Here is an 8,407-nt window from a genome sequence, read left to right as displayed (position 1 = left end):
CCTCCACCTCTACGACGGGCGCGTAGCACCCGTCTGGCAGCAAACTCTCATCCCTTTTCTGTCCAACTCTCTAATGCAAGAGTTAACCGTTACTTCCAGTCTTTCATTTATGCAACAGGTCAACTCTGGAACTGTCTCCCTCTGTCTGTATTTCCTGCTGCCTATGATCTCCAGTCTTTCAAACGCAGTGTGTCCAGGCATTTCAAAATGATCGGATCTTGAATTTGGCTCTCTATTGTATTTTGTTTTTCTCTTGGAGGGAACTGTTACTGCGGGCCATGGCCTTTGGTTCCTTCTTCCTCGCATAAAAAAAAAAAAAAAAACGATAAAAGGAAGTGAACATAAAATAGAACAAATTTATTCTTAGAAAATACATTGAACCTTAAAAAGTATGTTTATTCAACCTTCATGATATTTTTTTTTTTTTTACAGAAAATGGTCCTACATCCTTAAGCGGGTGTGCCCGTGTGTGTGTGTGTGTGTGTGTGTGTGTGTGTGTGTGTGTGTGTGTGTATCGGACTTGTTAGCGCAAGAGGCACTGCATTTGCATCTGCTGTTGCATAAAACATTGTTTTTTAAACACTTGCAGCGTCTGGTCAGACATGACTTAGTGCAAGAGGATTTAGCGAATCCCTGACCTTGTCCCATGGATTCTGCAATGGCTACTTCCCGCAGACTTACTTCCCGCTCCTGTACTACATCTTCTATCGAAAGGAATTTTCCTACACATTGAGTAAATTGGTTGCGAGTGTACACCTGCTTAAGCAGGCCGTGCTTTGTACCAAGCTTGTAAGTGCCATTGTCCAATGCCTGAACAACAACGGCCTTCACATTAGGAAACTGCACGTCTGCGGTCAACTAATGGAACAGGAACCATCACAGTGTCCCCTGCGTGGACTGGTTTAAATCGCCTCGCAGAATTATCCATCATTTTTTTAGCTTGTTTCAGTTGTTCTGTGTTGGACTTCATTTGTTCAGTATGAATACTGCGATTCCGACTGCAGATGGAACAAAGCACAGGCTCATCAGCATCTTCATTCATCACAGAACACGGAGTATAAGAGTGACATGGGTTCCCACACACCTTGCACACATTTGAACCAAAGTAGCTATTACCACAGGAGATGCAGTTAATGACAGCGGATGGTTCTTCTTGCTCTTCAGCACCTATCTCTTCCTCCTCTGGATCTGCGTCCTTCTCATTGACAACACCTAGTGCTTCTGCAAGCTGCTCCTCCGTCTACATACCGTCCATGACTTCCTCTGGTACAGAAGATGCGTCAACACCAAGACGAGCCTTCTGTCCATACATGGCCTCATATGGTGTTCTTCCAATTCCGGAATGAAAGCGGGTGTTTTTCTTCCACTGGACAAAGCGCGGTCCCTGTGACCATTGTGTAGTGTTGTTGTCCTTCATCCAACATGCAAGAATTGCTTCAATATCCCTGTTGGCTCGTTCCACCGAGCCCTGCGATTATGAATGTCGTGGTTTGCCATGAACCAGCTTACACTCTGGCCACATCACCAGAACTTCCTTGATAAGCTGAAAATTAAAACGGTGAACATCAAACCTTGTCATATATATCACCTCGCTAAGTTTCTGGTGTCTTTTTGTGACTATGTCTGATATTTCTGCTAAGTTTTATGAAAATTGGTTGATTTAAAGAAATAATATATTCTATACCTTATTTGAGAATTCTCTACCATTGTCAGACTGCAGGATATGGGGGGCTACTTTGTCATAGAAAATGTCAACGAGGTGGAAAGCAACCTCTTCAGCAGTTTTCGTCTGTACAGCCCGAAGACACACCATCTTGGTCAAGTGATCCTGATAGTTGAGAATGAAACGATGTTTCCCATCTGGCTGGCTCTGCATATCGATGAAGTCGACCTACAAACAAACAGAATCGGACCCATTTTAGGGAAACTTTCAGGTCCTTTAGGGCAATTCGTAATTAACTTCAAACTCTTTTACATTGGTATGATGTGCGGAAATACAACATTATTCTTTCCTAACAAATACGGCCTTAACCAGTGCTTGTTTACTAACCTGAGCTCATGAGTTCATGCTGTTTGAGACAATTGGCTTGACAATCACAGACTTGCGTACAGTGTTTTTTTTTCAGCTGACACTCCTCACACAACTGTAAATACAACTGTATTTGGTATCTTGAAATATTGATATATTTTTCACTTGTTTCCTTAAACACAACAATTCTACCTCCATGCCCACTTGCACGATGAACAGCATCGATCACATCGAACACATCTTCAGCGCATACGAATCTAAGCTGAGTTCCCTTTTTCTGCAGTTTCTGAACGGTATTACTTTCAACTGTGACCTCAAGAATTTCATATTTTCGTAAGAACCGATAGTCCTTCTGCGCCTTTTTCATGTTAGGACGTTTAAGTTCATTCAAACGAATCAGAATTTGTTCGTATTCATTTCTTGACAACAAACTCGAAGTATTTAATGCTTTGTTTTCCTCAGCCGTTACCAGCTTTGTATAAAAAACACTTCTTTTATTTTCCATTGTACAGATTTTCAGAGTATAATAAAATACACACAAAGTAATGGGAAAAGCACCACGTTGCCTGTCCTCGCCTGACCTTCAGCAGTGCCTGAATTGATAACGGCCTCACCAGTAAGCTCGCATTACTACTATCCGACGCACACACAAACACACACACACACTCATTTACTCACCTTTTTTTTCAACTGGCTACTTGCTGTTTGGACATTTTGCAAACTGACCAACGATAATACTGGTGATTTTGTAAAAAGACCAAAACCTTGGTCCTTTTGCAAAATGCCCAGATATTTAGGTCATTTTGCAAATTGACCACGGATTTGGTCTTTTTGCATAATGGCCGGGCATTTTGCAAAATGACCACTTTCGCAAAATGACCGTAACATATATATATATATATATATATATATATATATATATATATATATATGGAGCCTCCGTGGTACAGTGGTAAAGTGTGCGTTTTCGTACACTGAAGAACGAGGGTTCGCGTCCCGTCAGGTTAATAAACTTTGTGAGTGTTCTTCTGGCCACGTCCTGCATTGGCGGACACAATGGGTGCTGTGGTTGAACCAGTGTCGCATACTAAAGTATGCTTGCACCCAGTCGGCTTGCGCGGGCCAATTACACTTGGTTCATAGACTGCACACACATCCGAAACCACTCCAACACTACAGTTACACTTACAAGCACTTCTCACCCGAAATACAATCTCTACTAGACAGCCTAAGCCACTTGGTAGAGATACATTGTCTGTATCGTCCCCACTTCGGTAGGGATAGGCCGATCCTGCAGTGGACACTCAAACGGCTGACCGGCTGAGATATATATATATATATATATATATATATATATATATATATATATATATATATATATATATATATATATATATATATATATATATACATATATATATATATATATATATATAAATATATATATATATATATATATATAAATATATATATATATATATATATATGTGTGTGTGTGTGAATGAATGTATGGATGTATTTGCGTACGTACAGTCTTGTCTATGTATATAGTTTTAATTTTTTCAACGTTACCTGTGCCTCTTCACCTATTTTTTGTGCATATTTTTCTGTGTTCCCTGCGCATTTAGACGTGATTCTGCAAGTACTGTGTACGTCTGACTATCAGCGTTTCTGCGTCCGACTCTCAGTGACTGTGTTCTCGTCTACGATTCTGCCCGTCTTTGTCATTGTTCATTGTCCATCAGTGTCCATGCTTGTCTCTCTGTGCTCGTGTTTGCCTGCCTGTGTTTCCCTCTGTCTGAATACTGAAACATGACATGCTGGATCTGTTTTCTTTGTCTCTCTGACTCCACTGGGAAATAAAATATATTAGTGTTGTATAAGAGTATCTCTATGGTATGTCGTTATGCATGTTTTGTTATTGTTGTTGTTTCTGAACACCTCCGGTCTGTTTGGCCGTGCAGAGCCATCAATCGTTCCCAAGCGACCGCCCCTGCAGGGTTGTCCCCATGAAGGGAAACAATATTCCCCGTGGGGAAGAAAGCTCCTCGCCACAGCGAAGCATGAGGAAGAATGTGGAAGTTTGATTCTTGGGTGAATGTCGCATTTGTATCTCTCCTACCAGTTAAGAGGGTCACCATAGTATGGTCTACAGCATCTCGATATTTGGTTAAGGGTTAACAGCCCCCGCTGTAAATGGTTTCCTGAGTTACAGAAAACCATTAGGCTTGCCACTCAGTGCAGAACTATATAAAGGGGAGAGAAATTTAATAAAAAGGGACAAGAAGTATGGGAGATATAGGAAGAAAGGAGGGCAGACATAGAAAATAATGAAAAACAAAAGGAAGTAGGCAAAACTACTAACGTCGTGTACATAATGAGGATATCAGTTTTCCTCCTGCTTACTTGTGTCCCTGTGTTTGAGTGGCAATGCATTGCTGCAGATTGTCAAATTCTCTGAATATATGTGCATGTATGTGTGAGATATGTGTGTATATGTCTTCATGTGAGTTTGGGGGTGTTTTCCTCTGTGTGTCTGTCTTCGTACGTGTGCTTCTGGAGGACATTGTCCCCTGCGTGCAGGTGTAAATGCACACTTTTGGGCTGGCGTTAAAGCGGTAATACAACCGAGGCACTGACATATGTTGTCATAACCGTTCATTCTGACCCGAATGCCTCCCATCATAATACCAAGAAGACACACACACACACACACACACACACACACACACACACACACACACACACACACACACACACACACATAAATAGAGCAATTGATCAATGGAATACACTACCGAATGAAATAGTGTATGCCAAAACAATTAATAAATTTAAGGATATGTACGATAAGTAAGGTTTTAGACACGGGACGGTACGAGCTTGACTCATTCCTGTAAAGATACAATTAGGTAAGAACAATTAGGTAAGACCACACACACACAATGCCTGTGTGTGTATGTGAGAGAGAGAGAGAGAGACAGACAGACAGACAGACAGACAGAGAGAGTGTACAAAGGACTACAAAAGAAACCAAACAACAACCTTCCGGCTGTTCGTCCAGTCGTGATTGCTTGTTACAGGGAATTTTACCTAACAAAACTATAGCAAAATTCAATGATAAGGACATTATATATATATATATATATATATATATATATATATATATATATATATATATATATATATATATATATAGATAGATAGATAGATAGATAGATAGATAGATAGATCGATATATATATATATATATATATGGAGCCTCTGTGGTACAGTGGTAAAGTGTGCATTTTCGTACAGTGAAGAACGAGGGTTCGCGCCCCGCCAGGGTAATACACTTTAGGAGCGTTCTTCTGGCCACGTACTGCATTGGCGGACACAAGGGGTGCTGTGGCTGCACAAGTGTCACATACTATAAAGTATGCTTGCACCCTGTCAGCTTGCGCGGGCTGATGACACTTGGTTCACAGACTACACACAAATCCAAAGCCACTCCAACACAACAAATACACATACAAGCACTTCCCACCCTACATACAATTTCTACTGGACAGCCTAAGCCACTTGGTAGAGATACATTGGCTGTATCGTCCCGACTTCAGTAGGGATAGGCCGGTCCTGCAGTGGACACTCAACGGCTGATGAGATGAGATGATATATATATATATATATATATATATATATATATATATATATCAAGGCCTTCATTGCACCAGCTACTTTTTATCCTTGTGTCACTGTTTCTGTATATATATATATATATATATATATATATACACTCCCAAGAGTACCTGGCGTTGCGGGGCTAAAAAGGCGAACACTCTAATCCTGTTTTTTCAAGTTCAGTCTTTTTATTTCAGAAAGACCATGTGTTTCTTATGTTTTTGAAGAGGGATTTTAAGAGGTCCAGGAGCATTCTATTTCAGCTTTCTCAGAGTAAAGCACAGTATTTGTGCGAAATATTTTACTATTACCTGTGACCTCAAATGACCTCGGAGGTCAACCTCACATAGCCTGTATCCGAAGTGGACGTCATGTAAATCTCCATGCCAAAAAATGGACTGCTTGGTCCGTTCATTCGAGCATCCATTACCAGTGACCTCAAATGGTTTCCAACCATAGACCTCAAATGACCTCGGATGTCAACCTTACATAGCCTATGTCCGAACCTAAGGTCATGTGAGTCTCCATGTCAAAAATTGGGCTGCAGGGGTACCCAGCGTTGCTCGAGCATAAAAGGTATAGACTCTACTGGTGACGCCAAATGACCCATATCTGAATTTGACCCCCCTAAAACCATTCTTCAGTCTCGCTGATTCAGAATATATATGAGTCTCGGGGTGTCTGGCCCTTGGTTTGGGTGTGATTGAAGGAAAAGCAAACAAACATCGGGGCTCTTTTATATATACTGTATATGTATACAGTATATATATATATATATATATATATATATATATATATATATATATATATCATCGTCATCATCTGGACCTCCTTTCCCAGCCAAGGGCAGGGTGAGGAGTAGCAAAGTCCAGACAGCCCAAATTTGCCCGATCCAATGGACCATGCTTCCATTCACTCATCATTCAAGCCCCCGGAATCCTGTCTGTATCGGATACGCAAAAAACATTCAGCATGTTCTGTAGCTTCACATAAACGTATCCGATTGAGCCAATCCGGATGCTGCCACGTTAAAAAGGGGTACCAAAATCCTTCATCATGCACTTCTCCTCACAACATTCATCCAGCCAGCTCGATCTCTTGTCAGTTCCCTAGCCTCGCAGACTTCCAAACCTCTCTTCCTCACACATTCATCCACCATATCTCTCCACCTTCTCCTTGGCCTACCTCGCCTCCTCCCTCCTTCAAGTTTGCTCAGATATACCTTTTTCACCACTCTATTGTTATATATTCTCTCCTCATGACCATACCAGCTCAGTACACTCTCTTTGATTCTGGCGTCCACCGACTTCCTTACTCCACACCTTTCATGAATCACATTAGTTCGTATCCAATCCTCTGTACTCCACATATATTCCTCAGCAGTTCCAACTCCATTGCTCTCACTTTTGACTTTTCATTTTCATGCCACACCATAGTCTCACATCCATATGTTAAAGTTGGCACTAGCACTCCCTCATGTAAGCCTCGTGCAGCTGCAACACTCAAGCCTCTGTTTCTTATAAAGGCCTTCATTGCACCAGCTACTTTTCATCCCTGTGTCACTGTCTCTGTATATATATATATATATATATATATATATATATATATATATATATATATATATTGTCACTATCATCATCGTCAGCCAATGCAAGTCCACTGTTGAATAGAAACTTTCCCCAAACTTTCCCACGAATTCCTTGAGTGAGTAAATTTTGGCCACGTTTTGCCTGAAAATTTCTCTATCTCATCTCTCCTCCTCCTGTCTAACCTTTTTTTTTTTTTTTTTGCTACGCTTACATTATCTTGGAGTCTAGTCAGTCAGCCTCTTGCTCCATCAGTTATCCCTTTTTTTTGCAAAATGCATTATTATTCTTTTATAACTTTCTTAACCCTTTAACCGCGGGCATTGTTTTGACCCGACTGGCCCTCCCCGCGGGGGTTCCAGCCAAAATGTAAACAAACTTTAAACCTTTATAACTCTGCACAGAATAAATCTAGAGCGAAAAATAAGGTACCATTAGAAAGTAATAACCTTCGGCTTTGCAATGATGTAGGGTTCATGATTTCGTTGTCTATCACTGCATGGGCAGTGCCATTAGAAGTGAGCGATCTAAAATCACTATTTTTCGCTCACACACCATTACCAAATGCCAACCTCATTCTGATAATAATACTATAAACATATATGAACACTGCACATACGATAAACACCCACTCTGTGTTCACTGAGGCGGGTAAAAGGCATTGTAATTGCCCGCACTTCACTGCCACATCAGCGCTGTTGTCACTCACAAAGCTGGACAGATACTGATGCGTGTTTGGTCAGGGGTGGGGTGGGGGGTCTGGGGGGTGGGAGGTGGGGGCCTGGGAGGTGGGAGGAGGGAGGTGGGGGTCGGCTGGAGTGAAAGAACTTAATAGCTACTCTCCCTTGAAACAATTGGCGCGTGGAAAAAACGCGCGGTATTCAAAATATTCACAAACATTCCAGAATGACATCCACGGTTTGGTCCAGTTTTTGCAATGTCATTCTGGAATGACACCCGCGGTTAAGGGGTTAATGTCACTGACTTCAGCCTGGTCTATTACCCAAGTTGATCTGTTCCTGTTCCTTAAAGATATTCCTAACATTGATCTTTCCTTTCCTCTTTGAGAACGGATTAGTTGATTTTCGATTGGTTTTGTCGGTTTCCAAGTCTCACAACTCCACGTCAT

General features: G+C 41.2%; 2 pseudogenes; both read right to left on the bottom strand.

Annotated features, from left to right (window-relative positions):
• Nucleotides 1-513: 513 nt before the first annotated feature.
• On the bottom strand, nucleotides 514-1,522 carry LOC145404134 (SCAN domain-containing protein 3-like; annotated as a pseudogene).
• Nucleotides 1,522-2,534, bottom strand: LOC145404124 (KRAB domain-containing protein 2-like; annotated as a pseudogene).
• Nucleotides 2,535-8,407: the final 5,873 nt, after the last annotated feature.

This window comes from Coenobita brevimanus, chromosome 7, assembly GCF_032717465.1.
Source record: "Coenobita brevimanus isolate Jiangsu-jjx chromosome 7, ASM3271746v2, whole genome shotgun sequence".
Lineage (NCBI taxonomy): Eukaryota > Metazoa > Arthropoda > Malacostraca > Decapoda > Coenobitidae > Coenobita > Coenobita brevimanus.
The sequence above is the reverse complement of the archived record's forward strand: the minus strand, read 5'-3'. Positions and strand labels throughout refer to the sequence as shown.